The sequence below is a fragment of the Rhincodon typus genome, chromosome 31 (genome assembly GCF_021869965.1).
Source record: "Rhincodon typus isolate 14 chromosome 31, sRhiTyp1.1, whole genome shotgun sequence".
Classification (NCBI taxonomy): Eukaryota; Metazoa; Chordata; class Chondrichthyes; order Orectolobiformes; family Rhincodontidae; genus Rhincodon; species Rhincodon typus.
In genome coordinates this window covers 15,382,109-15,401,379 of record NC_063362.1, presented here as the reverse complement: position 1 = coordinate 15,401,379, position 19,271 = coordinate 15,382,109, and the positions used below count along the sequence as shown (strand labels likewise).

Below are 19,271 nucleotides of genomic sequence, written 5' to 3'. Positions count from 1 at the left end.
GCAGTCACATCCTTCCCATAGCGCAGTAACCAAAGCTGCACACAGTACTCCAACTGTGGCCTCATTCAAAGTTTTGTATAGCTGCTCATCACCTACTTGTTCTTATTATCTATGCCATGACTGATAAAGTCGTGTCCCATATGCTGCCTTAACTACCGTATTAACCTGTTTTGTCGCCTTCAGGGATATGTGGACAAGCATCCCAAGATCCCTCTCTTCCTTTGTGATTCCTTGTGCCCTGCCATTCATAAGTATTCCCTTGTCTTGTTACTTCTTCTAAAGTTACTTTTCAGGTTTAAGTTCTATCTGCAACTGACATGCCTATCTTTACGTCCCAGCCTATCTTTATAACTCAAACCCTCCATTCCTGGTAAATCTTCGCTGTACCCTGTCCAAGTTAATGATATCTTTTCTATAGCAGGGCAACTGGAACGGCGCACAGTATTCCAGAAGAGGTCTCGCCAACGTCCTGTACAACCTCAACATGATGTCACAACTCCTATACTCAAAGGTCTGAGCAATGAAGGCAAGCATGCCAAATGCTGCTTTAACCATCCTGTCTACCTGTGATGCAAATTTCCAAGAATTATGCACTGGAATCCTGAGGTGTCTCTGTTTCACAAAGTATCCAATACTGTACCATTAATTGTATAAGTCCTGCTGCTGTTTGTTTTACCAAAATGCAAATGAAACTGTCTGCTTCTGAGGACTGTTGATGCTCAAGACTGAGGTTGACAGACTTTTGAGTACTTGGGGATGCAGAAAGGTAGATTTGTGATCTTAGTCAGCCAGGCTATTTTTGAATGGGGCAGCAGGTTCAAGGATCCATATGTCCTACTTTTGCTCCTACTTCTTTTGTGTTTGTAAAATTTTGGGAAAGGGGATGGTTGAAAGATGGGAAATGAACAAATTTGGATCGTCGGAGAAATGAAAGGAAACAGCAAGTTCAAGCTTTATGCTTTTCAATTGAAATAAGCATCTGACCTTTCATCTTCCAACAAAATATAATGGAAAATTTTGGAGTTTATTTGTGAGAATAATAAATGTGTCCATCATCTGGTTCGCAATAGATTATTAATACCTAGTGGGCAAGCATCATTTAAGATAGTTTTAAATTCCTTCCTTGACCAGAAAGGTTAGACCTTAATATTTTTCACTATAGGATCTTTATGTAATGAAAACTGTCAACCTGTGAGAGGATTTATATCAAAAAAAGAGCCAAAAAAAGTCATACTTCAGTGGCATTTTGATGTGTATAGGGACTGCTTAAGGATAACAAATGGAATAAAATAGCTCCTTAAGCCCCTGGCTTGGAGAGGAGAAAAATCAGGTAGAGTTCCTATTCTTCTGCATTATCCAGCAACTGTTGCTGGAAAGCAAAATGAACACCATGAACAAAGAAACAGGCTTCACTGCTTTAGTTGTTCCAGTGCTTCAGTGCCAGTTGTCCCTTGCAGCCCAGGGCAGGGTAATAATAGATGGTGTCTTCATTACTCGCTGTATTCTTTTAAAATCAGGATTGGTATTGTCAGGAGAGAAGAACAGTTGCAAATAATTGAAATATTAAACAAAAAGAAAAATTTGCAGCAGCAATTTAGGGATTGCATTTGGCTGGAGAATTTGGTCAGGTCTAAAGTAATATTGTGATTGGAAGAAGTTTTGTGCAGGCCAAGATTTCTCCCTCAACCAACATCACTAAACACACTCTCTGATCATTATCACATGGATATTTTTGGTACCTTGTTTTGTGCAAATTAATGCCATGTTTTCCAGACTTTAACAGTAGCTATATGCCAAAATAAGTTCTTCAACTACAAAGAGCTTTTGAGACATCCAAGATCATGAAAGGTCCAAAATAATTTCAAGTTCTTTCTTTGCGTGAGTTTACTGTGTTTTGTTTCTTGATACTTTGCAAGGAAGAAGGTATGCTGTAGAAAGAGAGCCCCTTTTTTTGTCCTTGGTTTGAAATTGAACCTTTTGAGAGAGGTCTGTTTCTCTGAGATTGTAAATACACGAAAGTTGTTATGGAAGCCGTCCATTTGGTATGACAAGCTCATGAGTACATCATCTAGGCTGTTAGGCAAGCCCATTTTTAGTGCTGTCATTTACATAAGACATTAAGTGGAGACATTGGACTTCTTCAATGGATGGTAAAGATCACATGGTTTTATTGAAAAATCATGATGTTCTTCTAGAGTCCTGGCTGAAAACAAAGCTATCTCAAAGTTTTGTAGCAAATGACTGACTTGTTTGTGTTGTAATTACAGATTAAGCTATTGTGCAAGAATTATTTGGGATGGTCTGGAAAGATGCCATAAAACCCTGTATAAATGCATATTTGTCTTATTTGTGGATTAGTTAATGATATCCCGTTAATGCTACTTGCTTCAGGACAGGAAGTAGAAACCTGGGAGGGGGAGAATTGGGGATGTAATTTCTCTTATCAATAATTAAGTGAAAAGCTGCTGTAATTTCTTCACAAGACATATAAAACCTAATGGCAGGATTTTTTGCAATGCTGAAGTGTTCAAAGAGCATTGGATGTAGTTCAGAAAAGAGGGACAAGCATGATTTGGGAACTTGGTGCTTGGAGTTATTAAAATGGGCTTTCACCATTTGATTAGTTTTCAGTAAAGAAGTGAAGATTGAAGGGAGATTTGGTTGAGGTATTAAAGTGCTTAGAGACATGATGATGGATCCAAGCAATGTATTTGACTAGGATTGTGAATGCAGAATTATAGGAGTTGAATATAAAATGAATGAGTTTCAAGTGAGACTTGATATTTGAAGAAACAATTTTACTCACTGAATTAGGGTTATAAAGAACGAGTGAAATGGCTAATGCTGTGATGATTAACCATGCCAAAGAAGAACTACATAAATATCTGGTTAAGAATGGAATTTCATGTAAGAAGAAAAAGTACGAACTGAAATGATTAAATCCAATTACCATTGAATACTAAGCGAAGGTAAAAGTTGAATATGATTTTCAAGGTTAGAAAGATTGTCAGTGTACTATGGGCCTCAATATTAGCATGCTGTCTGCGTAAAGTGTTGTTCAGCCAACAATATGTATGGCTACCAGATCCAAATTATATTGCTGATTGCACCTTGTAATTTGCTATACCCTGTCCAAACACATTGGGAGGACAGTCCGATTTGCATGGGCGGCTAACTATAAATGTTTTAGTGGCACCTACAAATTTAGAAATTATGTTTAAATACAAAGTATAATTCTTTGTAAGTTGTGAATAAAAGTGATACCAGCACTAATTCTTGTGGAACACTACTTTCCACTCTGCCGCTGTGTATAACTACCCTTACTTTGTCTCTGCTTCCTGTCTTGAAGCTAGCTGATAATACATTCTGTCACTTGTCTCCAACCTGGCTACATTATAGAAGAGCTTATGAAAATCCAGTAAAATTGCATCTACTGCATTACCATTATCTACCCTCATTGATGATGCCTCCCCAGAAAAATTCCATAAAGTTGATCCCTTTTGACATTTATACTTTTTTTTTTAAATTTCTCACCGTTCTTCTATTCTTTGCTTTATCCTGGATTCCATTATTCTTCTTATTACCTCTATTGACCTGACTGGCTTATAATCCTCTGGCCATGTTCTGTTCCCCTTTTTTAAGTATCGGAATAACCTTAGCTGTCTAAGAGCCCTCTAACACATTTTTCTAATGTTATTTAAGGTGTAGAAGGTTAGCATTTATAGCCCATCTCTAATTGCTCATGGGGAAATAGTGATGAGTTAACACCATTGAAGTGTTGTAGTACCTTTGATGCAGGTACACCCACCATGCTGTCAGGAAGAAAGTACCAGGATATTAACCTAGCAATACAAAAGGGATGGTGATTATAGTGATTGCAGTAACTATTACTGAGTAAGTTTTCCAATATAGTAAGATTCTCAAACAACGCCCTTGTTAAAAGACAAATTCAGAAAAACAGATAGGATTACACATTAGGCAAGAAAGAAATACATGCAGCAGGTCTTCAGTGAGAGAGAGGTCTTTTCCTCCTTCAATCTCAGTACACACCCTCTACCTAACGAAAGCAAAATCTGGAAAATCCTAGGTCTGTGTGTATCTCCACCCACTCATGCTCTATTGTTCCAAGTTTTAAAAAAATACAAAGGCCTCACAATTTTGTTTATCTTCTCACAGACTGCTTGTTACCCCAATCTCTTTCTAAAAGAAACCAGGACAAAACTCACCTCTTAAAGCCACAGTATCGTCACGCTTGTTCGAGTTTCTGTGTTCTATACCTATACAGCATAATGGCAAACAAGAATTGTTTTTTCTTTCATTCAAATCCATTTTTGCATTGTAAATGAACTGCCTGGTGCTACTTCATTGTCTCGAGGGTGTGGGTATGTATCAGTGAATAGGTTGAAGTATTATATGTATAACTGAAGCATTATGTAACTTCAGTCTCAGACTTGCATCACGTAGATTTATGGTTCTGTGTTCTATTTGCTTTGTTGATTTAATCTCCACGGTGACTTCATTAGAAGTGAAGTTTCTTTCACTCTCTGATCTGTCTATTCCGAGCCCCAGCCACTTCCACACCAAACATAAAGTGTACTGATTGGCTAAATCAGTTTGGTTAGGGATTATGGTTAGAAGCATCCTAGATTGTGTGCTTCAACACCCCATCATACTGGAGTAGTTCTGAAGAAGCCATATCAGACTTGAAATATTAACTCTCTCTTTCTCGCCACAGATGCCCTCTGCTGAGGTTCTCCAACATTTTCTGTTTGTATTACTGGAATAGTTACCTCCTGAAATGGATTGGTGACTATTTTGTAGCCTTGCATATATAATAGTGTGGTTGGAAAATTTCACTAGCAATTGAACTCTGAAATCTCCTTCTCAATTTCCAGTGCTGTTTTACTGTTGATATGTAGTCGGGAAGGAAAAAAGACTTGAACCATACCTTTACTAAAGCCTTGAGTGAAGGCAGATTGAGCTTGATTAATTCCAGGATCCCACTTGCACTAAAGTAGCTCAAAGTTGCCTTGTAAATTCTGAGTTTTAAATAGTCTGTTTTGAAAACAGTAGCAAGTGTAATTGAAATTGCATTGCAGTCACCTTTGTGCATAATTCATGGAGTGCAAAGCAAACTTTTCCCATTTAAGAAGGACAGTGTCAGCCTAAGAAACATAGGCTAATTTAAATTCTGAGATTGTAAGAACTGAAAGTGCTGGATTTTTTTTTTTTCTGAAGAAGGGTCCTGACCCGAAATGTCAGCTTTCCTGCTCCTCTGATGCTGCCTGGCCTGCTGTGTTCCTCCAGCTCCACACTGTGTTATGTCTAATTTAAATTCTTCAGTTTTACTTCATGCGCAAGCTTTTACTAATGCTTTACAATGAGAAAACTTGCAGAAATGCATTTAGAAAAATATCTATTAGGATTGTAAAATATCTATAATAATGTAGTATGAGTTTATGATATTTTGTGTTGCCACCTCCTTTTTGCTGTTTCAAGAGTTTGAAAAGTGGTGACTACAGCAAACGGAAAGATCACGGAGAAACTAAGAAGGAAAAGATAGAACAGGTTAGAAAATGAAAGGAAGGAAGTACATTTCAACAAAATGCCAATAACCTAAACTAGGGTGATGGTACAAATTAGATTATATTTGGCACCCATTACAATATTTGAAATGGATTACTGCCAAAATAAACATTATTGTTTCTTGAAGTGCTTCAAGGGTAGTCTTGATTCTGAAGCTTTTCAATGTATAACCCACTCACGAGGTGTTAATCATGGGCTTCTCGGTACGTTTCTTTTTACCCTACTGTGACAGTTGCATATTTGTAAACTCATGAGAACTGAAGTGAAATAGAAATATTTCCACAGTTCCCTGCACCATATGTCTGGTATAAATAATGCATTTTGTCAGTTAATACGCTCAGAAGGTAGCATTACTGGAAGTCATTTAAAATTCAGTGAGCATTTTTTTAAGAGGAGTTTGTAGCAGTATCTCCTGATCTATGCGACATTGTAGCTCTTATTTCGTTGGTAATAGTGCTATTTTTTAAACTGGTATTATTTGACATCATACGTTATGTTTCATTAATAATAAATATAATACTGGGAGAACTCTGCTCTAGCAGTGGTACCATATCATCTTGAATACCCACTTATAGACTGGATGCTGTTTAATGTTTCAGTTGAAACCAGCACCTCCAATGATGCAACACTACTTCCTGCAATCTAAATTGTGGGCAGGATCAACCTACATCCCACTTTGGGAGTGGAGCTTAATCCCACAACCTACAGGCTCTGAGCCGAGGGTGCTCCTTAACTAACCCATGCTGACGCATCTCAATTTTAGGTTGAAATTTGGGGACATGATTATGCATTCATAACCCAGGCATTATTTTTTTTAAATGGTTAAGGTCCGTTAATATGTTCACTTTATTTCGGGACATCTTTTTTGTGGTTCATCAAACCACTCCTCGTTCGAATATCATTTCCAGATTTTAAGATTGTGTTTTAATTTATTTTTAACCTTTTAGGATTTAAATTTCAGTGACCTTTCTAACTTGCTTTTGCAAATTCTGTTTGAAGGAAGATATTCTGCTTTCAGCCAAAACATGAGTGATTGAAGTATATCTGTACAGATAAAGGAGAAATTAGCTTGAAACAGAGCTGTATTATTTTTAGATGATTTGAATGTCTGGTTCATTATAGTGTCGCGCAGAACTGTGCGACTTATCAGTGTTCTGTGTTTGCAATACATTAGGTCACGATATGGATCACGGAAGGGAAAACATCATCTTCAGTAGAAAATTGCTTCCAAAAATATTTCAAATAAGATGCTCTTGGTTGTCTCCCCATACTGATGATTTGATTTTTCACCTTGGCTACTGCACACACTATGCCGTTTTTAACCCTCTCCTTGGGTCTCCTGTTCTCTTATTATATTTTGAAAGTAATGGTTTGTTCCTGGATCCCAGATTATCAGTAAATGGTACTAAATTGACTCCCTGCTCCCCTCACTATCCAAACTTTGATTTCTGTTTCCACAGTACTGCTACTTGCCTCCAGTTAGGATGTATCTTAAATTATACATCAGTAATTGGAAATATTTTTGTGTCATTCGGCAACTGAACCCCGAATCAACATTCTGTAGGATCATGTGCAGACTCACTGCACCCCCATTATCTTCTGCTTAGGTTTAAGTGAGTTAGAACTTTGCCAACCAAAGCAAACTAAGATCAGAAGGTCAGATTAGGCTGTGTCTAAACCTCTTAGAAGCATTTGGTCAAGTTTGTGATGCTGTGTACCAGGTAAGCAGTGTGCAATGCATGCAGAGTTAATACAAAATGAGGAGGGCCAAGCTGGTGTTCAGCTCTGAAGATGCAGTTTGCAGAATTCAATTTTATGAAAGGCTTTTAAGGCCCTAAATTTGATTATGATAAATACGTAAAGAATAGCAACATAATTTTAAACTCCTGCAGAGATTCATTTTGTTTAGTAGTTTGTTTTTGAGATTTACTAGTATTTTTCTCGTAGAACAGACTTCCAAGTACATTTTATTTGATAATATCGGTAAATATATTTTGAATAAATAAATTACCCCATGGTAGATGTAATACACAATGGAATTGTAGAAATTTTATAAAACAGAAGGTGGCCTTTTGGCCCATTGTGAAAGAGTCCCATTACTTATCCTTTTCTAAAAGCAGTCTAAATTATCCCCTTGAACTTTTAGGAATTCTGCTTCCCCTGGTGCTGCTTGTGGGCATTCTATGTCACAGCAACTTGCTTTTGGAGCAAAGTCATCCTGACTATTTTGTTTGATCATTTAGAGCTAATCTCTTGCCAACTGATCATTTGGCAGAAATTAACCTTTTAATTAACAGCCTCCAATTGGATGAAAATGGTCTCTCCACTTTGTAAAAGTTAGAGTTGAATCTTGGGGGGTGTTTTAATGAATCACTTTTACATCTGGACAAGAAAAAGACGGAAGAGCTTTACCATCTGAGGCAAAAACACCTTTAATCAATTTGAAGCATATGAACTACACTGCCTGTAGCTGATGTTTGCATCTCAACTGTTTGGCTTATTCTTGCTGTCATTATCCCAGATGAAGACCCAGTAAAACTGTTGAATGAAACGCAATAGCCTAACTTGTATCCTTCAAAATGAACCTTAACATTTGTTTTGAAGAATGTTTGTTTTTTTTTCTTTCACTGATTTTTCCCTCTGGGATATTGATTGAGTGATTTTATTGTCACGTGTACTGAAATACAGTGAAAAGCTCTGTTTACGAGCAGTAAAGGCAGATTACAGCAAGCAAAGGATGTACAGATCAAAAAGACTCAGAGGCATATAGGTTACATTAGAGGTGACATTATTTGAGGCTAGAATCCATTTAACAATCTGATAATGGCCAGGAAGAAGCTGTTCGTGAACCTGCACCTCTGCGTGTTCAGGCTTCTGTATCTTTTACCTGACGGAAGAGGTTGTAGGAGAGCATTACCAGGGTGCAGTGGGCCTTTGATGTTGACTGTCTTTCCACAGCAGCGAGCTGTGTAAATAGAGTCCATGGATGGAAGGTTGGCTTCCGTGATGGTCTGGGCTGTGCACACCACCTTCTGTAGTTTGTTATGATCTTGGGCAGAGTAGTTGCCATACCAGGCCATTATGCACCCAGACAGTATGCTTTCAGTGGTCATCTGTAGAAGTTGGTGAGGGACCTCATGGACATGCCAAACTTCCTGAGCTGCCTGAGGAAGAAAAGACATTGTTGCACCTCCTTGACTGTCGCATTTACGTGGGAAGTCCAGGACAGGTCGTCGGTTATCGTCACTCCGAGGAAGTTGATACTGTTCACTCTCTCAACCGCAGTTCCATTGATGTAGCTGAGGGCGTGTTCTCCTCCTGTCTTTCTGAAGTCAATGATCAGTTCTTTAGTTTTGCTGACATTGAGAGACATTATTTTCATTGCACCATGTCACCAAGCCATCTGTCTCCCTTCTGTATTTTGACTTGTCATCGTTAGATATCCATCCCACTACGGTGGTGTCATCAGCATACTTGTAGATGGGTTTGTTCGGAATTTGGCAACACAGTCATTGGTGCAAAGTGAGTACAGTAGGGGGCTGAGGATGCATCCTTGGGAGTCTCCAGTGTTGAGTGTTATTGTGGAGGAGGTGCAGTTATCTATTCTCACTGATTCTGACCTATGGGTCAGAAAGCTGAGGATCCCGTTGCAGGGTACAGAGCCAAGACTAAGGTCATGCAGTTTTGAGCTAAGTCTGGAGGGGATAACGGTGTCAGCAAATGTCCTACCCTTTCAAGAGCCAAAGTGATGACACTTCCTGATTTCATTGCCCCATATTTTTTCCTACTGAATAATGTGAAATGGCTACCTAACTTCAGCATATTGGTGTATTTTCCAAAGTATGTATGATCGCTATTAGCAGGTATGTACTGCAGCTTGGGTCATCAAGTACGTTTGTACATAGCCCTGATCTTGAAATTAGATTGTGACCAAATTGAAGTACAATGTTAGTGGACCTGCCTAATGTGTTTGTGACAGGATGACAACAAATTAGACCACCATATCTTTGAGGTAACAGTGGTAGAGAAATTTTAGATCCGTGTTGTTCACTGGAGGGGGTGTGGTAAGGAAGCAGCAAAATCAACCAGTTGAGGTACTCCATGAGCTGGTAGAATGGGGCACATATGGGGAAAACAATTTTTGGGGGAGTGAGTTGTCGTCCAAGGTCCACAGCATAAATATTGAGCATTCCTGTTCTGCAATAAACTTAATTTTAACAAAAAATTGAACCTGATTACTGGAGGCACCCATTCAATAACTTTTAAAAATAGCAGGTTTGGCTGATCAGTGTCTGAAGAAACTGATGCACTATGCATCATGATCATACGTAATCTAATTTGATTTTTAAAAAAAAATTAAAGCAGAGAGTACATAATGCCCCAGCTTTGCACAGAAAGTTGACCTCAGGCAGTCGCAAATGTGCTCCCTTGATGTCTGTATTATTAAACTTTAGGTGCTTATTTTACACATGCATAATGTTGTTCATTTTGGAAGGGAGATCAAAAGAACAGAATAATATTTAAATGAGAAAAAGTGAAGAAAGCTGCAACGCAAATGGACTTGGGGGGACTTGAGCATGAAATACAGAAAGCTAGCTCACATGTGCAGCAGGTAATCAGGAAGGTGAATGGAATGTTGGCCCTTATTTCAAAGGGGTTGAAGTATAAGTGCAGGGAAGTCTTGCTACAAGTGTACAAGGTGCTAATGAGACCACATCTGCAGCACTGTGAACAGCTTTTGTTCCCTTATTTAAGGAAAGATATCATTTTATTGGAGGCAGTTCAGAGAAGGTTCCCTGAGATGATCCTTGATATGAGGGTTTGTCTTATGAGCAAAGGCTAAACAGGTTGGGACTCTACTCACTGGAGTTTAGAAGAATGAGAGATGATCTCGTTGAAATATAGAAGATTCTTAAGATGCTTGACAGGTATTTCTCTTTATGGGAAAGTCCAGGACGAGAGGGCCTGTGGTATTAAATGAGATCTGCGTCCTTACTATCGCCATGCTTGATGCATTGTGTTCTTCCCTGTACTTTTTTGTAAGATTTGAAACTTCTCTTCCATATCTAGGCTCACAATGAAGAATAGCAATTTGAGAGGGGTATCAAGGAACAAAATCCCATTAACTTGTACTGTGGGGAGAGGGCAGAAAATTGGAATAAAACAAAAGATGTTAAGTGCCTGCTTAAGATGAAAGTATGCAGTTATCAGTGAAGGGAGGAATGAAGATGAGGAAAGGGATAAGATGTCTGGAGGAAGGCAAAAAGTGTTGTTTTCTTCGTTTATCAAATAGCAAGTATCCAATAAGCAAATTATTCTGGAAATACCTAGAAAATACCTGCTTGAATTCAAAATAGCAAAGCTGGAAAATATGCATTTGGGTTTCATTTATCCCTACTGAAGAGGTTTGTTTTAAACTCTGAAATTTTCATTCTTCCAGCTGATGAAACCAGGCACAAATAGACATCCGCAGCAAATGAGAATCAATGCAAGTTGTCTAATTTTTATGCCGCATCACGTCCTTGTACCCAATCTCTTTCCCCAGCTTTGCTACTAAGACTGTTAAAAGCACATTTCATTTTAAGACCATTTGCTTATCGGGAAGGAGGGAGAGAAAAAGAGTATTGTCATTAAATAAATGAACTTGCACCCAACAGAATGGTTCCATCCTGCAAAACAATAACAAATGCCAGTTTTTTTTATTTTATTACCTCTTGTGCAAGTGTGTTTTACAGCAGGCTTCATACACATTATTAAAATACAACCTGTAATTTTAAATAGGACTACTGTTTTATATGATGCCAGTGATAAGTGGCTATGATTAGCAATGTTCCAGCACTCTGCTATGTACGATGTCATTTTATTTAGGCAAGGGAACCTTTTATCTTGCGAGATTAGCCAATCTATAGTCCTTAGGCATTGACATTATTGGGGAAGTCTATAGAGAATGATGTCATTGAAAATTGTTACTAACAATGTTGCCCCCTGACATAAGACCTATTGTAGTTTTACAGTTCAAATGAAATAGTGTTTTCCCTGTAATGCTTCAGATTTGAGGAGATGTAGAAAGACATACATGTTAAGGTACTATTTAAATATGTCTTTATATTTAAAGTGCTTAATGACCAGTGAAATATTTGGTTTGAAGGACAGAGGTGGAAGCAGAATGGGGCTGTTTGTTCTAAGCATGGCTTGCAAATTTATCTTCATTCTGTTTAGTGAAAATTATAAAACTGTTAAAGCAAATGTAATAATTTACTTTAATGTGTGACTCTGCAGAAACCGTTTAAAAGTGAAGAAGTTTGATGTGCAGGATCTAAAGGCATAATGAAACAAATAGATTTTCAAAATAATGTTGAAGTAAGGCACAGTACATGAGGTGAAAAGGTGGTGGGAGAGAATTCCAGGGATACAGTTTTTTTTTAAAATTGTGTGAGCAATTCCAATTGCCTTAATTTCCTGCTTTAGTCTGTGTATTTAAATGCCCACTGCTTACCTGTAGCTGTTTTACGAAACGTAGAGTGCATTTGAGTTAACTACAATGTTGTTTATCTGGACAAGTATGTAGGCCAGACCATATGTATGTGATTAATAAACCAAGTGGATATTGCATAATTTTTGTTATGCCTCGCTTGGTAAAGCCCTGGAAATGAAGACACGCTATTTGCAGAGTTGCCACAAAAATTGAAGATTTTTAAAAAGTACATAGCATTCCTCGAATTACCTGTTTCTTAGAATCAGCTTGACAGAAAGCATGGACCAGGTTTCTGTACCTCACAAGAATGACTACTTATTATAAATAAATAGACTCTAGCCAAAGGTAAACAATTATGAACCATCAGCATGTAACTCTATTAGTTAAAACTCTAGATGCAGGCACACCCACGCATGCACGTGGATACACACACACACACACACACACACACACCCCCTGATCCCCTCCCCCTCATCCTCACTCACGGGCAGAAGAAAAGACAGGGAAGGCAATCTAATGGACCGTGTCCACAGGATTTGCTAAGATTATCCTTTTGGGGATCAGAATGCCACTTAGAACATAGTACAGTATAGCACACTACAGACCCTTTGGCCCATGATGTTATGCCGACCTATCATCCTACTCAAACTACTCTGCGTACCCTACATTTTACTATCATCCATGTGCCTATCCAAGAGTCGCTTGAATGTCCCTAATGTATCTGATTCCACTGCCACTGCCGGCAGCGCATTCCACGCACCCACCACTCTCTGTGTAAAGAACCTACTTCTGACATCTCCCCTATACCTCCCTCCAATCACCTTAAAATTATGTCCCCTCGTAATAATCGTTTCCACCCTGGGAAAAAGTCTCTGGCTAGCCACTCTATCTATGCCTCTCATCATCTTGTACATCTCTATCAAGTCACCTCTCATCCTTCTTCGCTCCAATGAAAAAAGTCCTAGCTCACTCAACCTTTCCTCATAAGACCTGCCCTCCATTTCAGGCAGCATCCTGGTAAATCTCCTCTGCACCATCTCTCAAGCTTCCACATCCTTCCTCTCATGAGGCGACCAGGACTGAGCACAATATTCCAAGTGTGGTCTAACCAGGGTTTTATAGAGCTGCAACATAATCTCGCGGCTCTTAAACTCAATTCTCCTGCCAATGAAAGCCAACACACCATACGCCTTTTTAACAACCCTATCAACTTGGGTAGCAACTTTGAGGGATCTATGGACGTGGATAGATCTGTTCCTCCACACTGCCAAGAATGCTGCCAATAACCCTGTATTCTGCATTCAAATTCGACCTTCCAAAATGAATCACTTCACACTTTTCTGGGTTGAATTCCATCTGTCACTTCTTTGCCCAGCTCTGCATCCTGTCAATGTCCCGTTGCAACCTACAACAGCCCTGCACACAATCCACACCTCCACCAACCTTTGTGTCATTGGCAAACTTATTAACCCACCCTTCCACTTCTTCATTCAAACCATTTATAAAGATCACAAAGAACAGAGGTCCCAAAACAGATTCCTGTGGAACATCACTGGTCACCGAGTTCCAGGCTGAATACTTTGCATCTACTACCACCCTCTCTGTCTTCTATTGGACAGACAATTCTGAATCCAGATAGCCAAATTTCCCTGAATCCTATGCCTCCTTACTTTCTGAATGAGCCTACCATGGGGAACCTTATCAAATGCCTTGCTAAAATTCATATACACCACGTCCACTGCTTGACCTTCAATGTGTTTTATCACACCCTCAAAGAATTCAATAAGGCTTGTGAGGTGTGACCCCTCAAAGCCATGCTGTCTATTTCTAATGAAACTATGCCTTTCCAAATAATCATAAGTACTATCTCTCAGGATCCTCTCCAATAATTTGCCCATCACAGTAAAGCTGACTGGTCTGTAATTCCCAGTATTATCCCTATTCCCTTTCTTGAACAATGGAATGACGTTTGTCACCCTCCAATCATCTGGTACGACTCCAGTGCACAGCGAGGAGGCAAAGATTATCACTAAAGGCACAGCAATCTCTTCCCTTGCTTCCCGTAGGAAACTTGGGTATATCCTGCCTGGCCCAGGGGACCTATCTATCCTCATGTTTTTCAAAATTTACAGCACATCCTCCTTCGTAACATCAACCTGTTCGAGCATATCAGCCTGTTTCACGCTGTCCTCACAAAAGTCAAGTTCCCTCTCACTGGTGAACACTGAAGCAAAGTATTCATTTAAGGACCTCCCCTACCACCACTGACTCCGCGCACAAGTTCCCTCCTCTATTCCTGATTGGCCCTACCCTCACTCTGGCCATCCTCTTGTTCTTCACATAAGTATAGAACGCCTTGGGGTTTTCCTTAATCCTACCTGCCAAGGCTTTTTCATACACCCTTCTAGCTTTGTTAAGTCTATTCTTCAGTTCCTTCCTGGCTACCTTTGTAGCCCTCTAGAGCCCTGTTCATCCTTGCTTCTTCAACCTTAAGTAAGTTTCCTTCTTCAGGTACTTTCACTTGTTTGCAGATGACACAGTGTGACTGGTTCGCACTTATAAAGGTCTTGACTTTTTACATAAAAGTCAGTTTACAGCATCTGATAAGACTGAATAAACTGGCTACGTTCAGCCTTGAGATGCTTTTAGCTGTAGAGCAAAAACAGCTCCTTCCCTTCCAGAGATCCGATGCCTTTCACCACAAATATTCACATCTCCAGCTGTTTAGCTAAATGGGAACTAATCTCTCAATTGTTGGCAGGCAGGAGGCCTTTGCCTTCAATAACTAAGTGGTCACCATTTCACACTCCAAACAGTTATTTGTTGCTGGCCAAATCGTCTTTTGTTCACAGTTGCCTGGCTCCAGCCGGTCTGTAGTTAGAGTTTTCTCCTGCTTGAACTAATAGCTGTGTGAACAGCATTTAGAATGGGTGTCTGGTAACTTGTTTTTAAAACATGCACCAATTCTTGACTTTTAAACCAGTCCCTTTCCCATTTCAGTCCACAATCTAAAATAACAAAAAATACATGGTCTTTACATCCTGTAATTTCACAATCATCGTTAGTGACATTGCATTTTATTCCATTTTTAAAAAAATTTCCTCAGTTCTCATTATGAGATTTGAACTCCTCTTCAGAGCATATGTCTCGGCCTCTCAATTATGAGTCCTGTGACACTATGACTATGCTTCCATCTTCCAGACCATGCAATCAGTCATCACTGGTAGTGTGAATGAGTTAGAGGGAGAGCAGTAAGCAGTAGTTGGAGGAGCTTGCTGTGGCTGGAGAAGATGGTTCAGTAACAAGGAGCAGCATAAATCTTCTGCAGCCTGTCTATGAACTCAGTAACGTTGTTGACTTGCTTGCCGAGCTGGCTTGTTCTCGTTCAGACGTTTCCTCACCATGCTAGGTGACATCGTCAGTGGATCCTCTGATGAAGCGATGTTATTCTACTCTGCTTGGAATTTATATTGCCTGGTCCGTTATGGTGAGTAGTGTCATTTCGAGTTTTGATCTGTATGTGTTTGTATATGGGTCCAATCCTATATGTTTCTGGATTGCATTACGGATTGAGAACCATGCCTGTAGGAATTCCCATGCGCGTCTATGGTTACCTTGTCCCATTTAAACTGATGGCCTTCGTTGTCCGAGTGTACTGATATTAAGGAGAGTTTGTCGTGCCGTTTTTCTGCTCGTTAATGTTCATGTATTCTGATAGCTAGTTTCCTTCCTGTCTGTCTGATATAATGTTTGTGGCAGTCGTTGCATGGTATTTTGTAAACCACGTTGGTTCTGCATATTGTGGGAATAGAGTCTTTAATCCTTGTAAGTGTTTGTCACAGAGTGGCTGTGAGCTTGTGGGCTGCCATGATTCCGAGTGGTCTTAGGAGTCTTGTTGTCAGTTCCGATATATACTTGATGTAGGGCAGTGTGTTAGGGTGTACTGTGTCCTCTTGTCTGTTTAGTAGGCATCTGCGGATGAAGTTGCGGGGATGGCCGTTTATAGCGAGGATTTTGTATAGGTTTGGCAACACAAACCTTCAAATGAACTCTAGATTTTCTGACTCTGCAACTTGGATCCAAATTAGTTGCCCTCCAAGTAGATGAAGAATTTAGAGACTGAATGCTGATAGAGAGAATATGTGTGGCTAATGCAAGTAGTTATACACCTGCAATGTTTTGATTTAAAATGGAAAATTTATGATAACTAAAGAAAAGGCTAATGTACAAAGTAATTTGGATCTTGAGGTATGAATCAGGGATTTGGTTGGACAAGGAGAGAAGTATGGCAATGTTATGAAGATACAAAAATTTAATTGAGAGTCATTGATGTAGTTCATATTGTGATTGAAGCTGCACATTAATGAATTATGTTTGAAATCTTAAAGGTTCTCTTGTAGTTGATGTATTCCAGCTGGTTTGGTAGAATTCTGGAGGTCACATTTGATGGAAGATGTTTTGTACAGGCATTTCCTTATTTAGGGCAAGTGTTTTGTGTAGTTTCTAGTAGAAAGGATTCTGCATAAAATGTAAACTTGCTTATGCAAAAACAGTATGAAATCATAAATATTGTACAGGATCAAGGGAAGCAACTAAGAGATACCCAGTCATATGCGGAATATGTTGCCACATTTAGAACTGTGTGCAATTTAACAGATTATCTGATGCCTTTTAAACTGGTAAGGGTATACATGAGAAATAATAAGACCAATTAGATCCTCTTACAACTTGTTATTATGTAATTAGGTGGGCTGTACCCTATCATTAAAAATTATATGATGACTTTTAGGTATAACCTTTCTAAAATAACATGACAGATTTTATTGTAGTTCTGTCAAACATTTTGTATCACTTTACTCTGTACAGATACTACTTAAATAACATATCCAGACCCAGCAACATATTTCATTTTATATAGGGCTTTTAAAATAGAATGACATGTCAACACGCTTGCCAGGTAAAAGCAACGAGTGGCAATCCTTTCTTGGGAGTTAACAGATATGGCTGAAAACTCACTCGGATTTGAGCTTTGAGAAGGCAATTTTTTTCTGGAGTAGATAATGGTCGGGAAGCAGAATCATTTCAGGATGGGAATTCCAGATAATTAATCCAATATGACTGAAATTTTGGATCTGGATACAGAAAGTGAGATCACAGGGTTTTTGTGAAGAATGGGTGGGACAAGGATATAAAAGGATTTGTTATCCATAGCTCACGTATATCCTAGCTACAACAAGTAGAACAAATCCAATCTGGCCAATTATTAGCCAATTAATATACCTTATATTATTATAAAAGTGGTGGAAGATGCTCTTGTAAGTGCCACCTGTTGCACTGTCATAGCAATAGCTTGTTCAACAATGATCAGTTGTGTTCCCCAATGCCATTCAGTTCCAGGCTTCAATACAGCTTTAATCCAAATTTAGACAAAGAGCTGAATTTGGGACATGAGGTGAGAGTGACGTTTAATCAAGTGTGACATCAAGGACCATTGGCCAAATTTGAGTTGCTGGGTTGAGGTGGAGTTGGAGTCATATGTAGCACAAAGGAAACGGTTATGGTTGTTGAAAGCCAAATGTTTAAGGGCCAAGACTTTGCTGCAGGGATTCCTCAGAATAGATATTTTCTGATCAACCTGATCAGAGGGGTTATTACACACCTCTGGAGTAGGTGAGACTTGAGCTCATGCCTCCTGGCTCACAAGTAGGGACATTACCACTGCACCATAATAACACTTTGGGTTCGTCAGTGTAGATATTTTGCAGTCAACTTGCTCAGAGATATTATGTCACACCCCGGGAGCAAATAGGTGCAAATATAGTGCAATAGACACTGCTTCATCAATTGATCTTCCCTCCAAAGATCTGGGTGGGGATGTCTGCTGATAATTGTGTAGGATCAGTACCATTCACCACCTCAGGTACTGAAGTAGTCACTGTCGATATGCAGCAAAACCTGGACACCATTCAGGCTGATAAGTGGCAAGCTACATTTCTGGCACAAGTGCCAGACAGTGGCCATGGTTAATGAGAGAATCCAGCCATCTGCCCTTGATGCATCAGTGGCATTACCTTTTCTGAATCCACACCATCAACAGTCCTGGAATTACCAATGGCCAGAAACTTAACTGGACCAACCACATAAATAGTGGAAGTACTAGGAAATTCTATGCCGAGTAACTCACTGTCTCAATCCCCACCTACTTTCCATCACTTTTTAAAGCATAAATCAGGAGTGTAATGAGGTACTTTCCACTTGTCTTCGTGAAAACAGTTCTAGGAGCACTGAAAGACCTTGCAGGGCAACGTAGTTCACTTGATTGGAATGCCATCCAGCAAATAAATGTTCACTTCCTCCACTACTGATACACAGTAACAGCACGATGTGGCATTTACCAGATGCACTGCACGCTTGGTGGAATAGCCCTGGGGAATGCTGTTTTAGATGGAAAAGGTAGAGAGGTGAACCTGGGAAGGATGCTCTTTGGACGGTTGGTGTGGGCTTGATGGGCCAAATCGCCTGCTTCCACACTGTACGGATTCTGCGAAGTATCCTTTGGAATCTTCTTGTGTTGTTCATGTATGTCTGGATCGGAAAGTATTACTAATATTGAAATAAATGTTGTAATAATGAATAGGAAACATTTGTTCTTTATTTAAAACTATTAAAAAGAGGTTTTTAGGTATTTCCGTTCCCCTTTCATGTCAATCAACCATGTGGAGTAGAAGAAGATATAACATTGTTATTACAGAGGAAAATATTGCAGTCAATTTGCACAAAACAGGATTTCACTCAAAGCTGATTGTGTTTTCGGTGAAGGAGAAATTTTTGCTTTACAAGATATGCTAGAGGATCTTTTATGTTCATTTCAAACAGCAGATACATGGTGTTTGTTTAATTTGTGCTGGAAGTTTACTGTCTTAATAATAAACCTGATTTATTTTTAGTCTCTCTTTATGATTTGTTTTGTTTTGTTCACAATGAAAAGGGGTTAAGGACTTCACAACACAGTTTGAGGTGCTTATTCATTACTGATGCAGATTAATTAATTGTTTGTTATTTACAGACCATGGTGAAATAACATTGAAGCTTACTTGACTCTAGCTGCCTTTTTCTGTACAACTTCCTTTTTTAAAAAACAGCCCTGAAAATCCTGAACTTTAAAACACGACATCTTTTGCCTCTGTATCCTTTCTTCAGGAAAATGATC

At 39.1% G+C, this 19,271-nt stretch overlaps 1 protein-coding gene across 1 annotated transcript in view; it reads left to right on the top strand.

The window, feature by feature from the left end:
* LOC109933983 (calmodulin-binding transcription activator 1-like) overlaps nucleotides 1-19,271 on the top strand; it is a 1,079,584-nt gene that overhangs the window by 231,535 nt on the left and 828,778 nt on the right. The gene's annotated exons all lie outside the window — the stretch shown is intronic.